This window comes from Vitis riparia, chromosome 1 (assembly GCF_004353265.1).
Source record: "Vitis riparia cultivar Riparia Gloire de Montpellier isolate 1030 chromosome 1, EGFV_Vit.rip_1.0, whole genome shotgun sequence".
Lineage (NCBI taxonomy): Eukaryota > Viridiplantae > Streptophyta > Magnoliopsida > Vitales > Vitaceae > Vitis > Vitis riparia.
Window position 1 is genome coordinate 18,407,961 of NC_048431.1, and position 200 is coordinate 18,408,160.

Genomic DNA, 200 nt, shown 5'->3' on the forward strand with positions numbered 1-200 from the left:
TTTCTGGGAAGAAAAACAAGATTATTTTTGTTTGGAATGGGAATAAAGGATCTTGATGAGCAAGTTAAGGACTTTCTCAGGTACATCACTCTACATTTTTTTTTCTATAACCCTTTTAAACTTCTCAAATTTATCCTTAGACTCCAGTAGGTTCAGTGCTTTGATTTCAGTTACTTTGAGTGTGGTAGCCTTTTCATTTA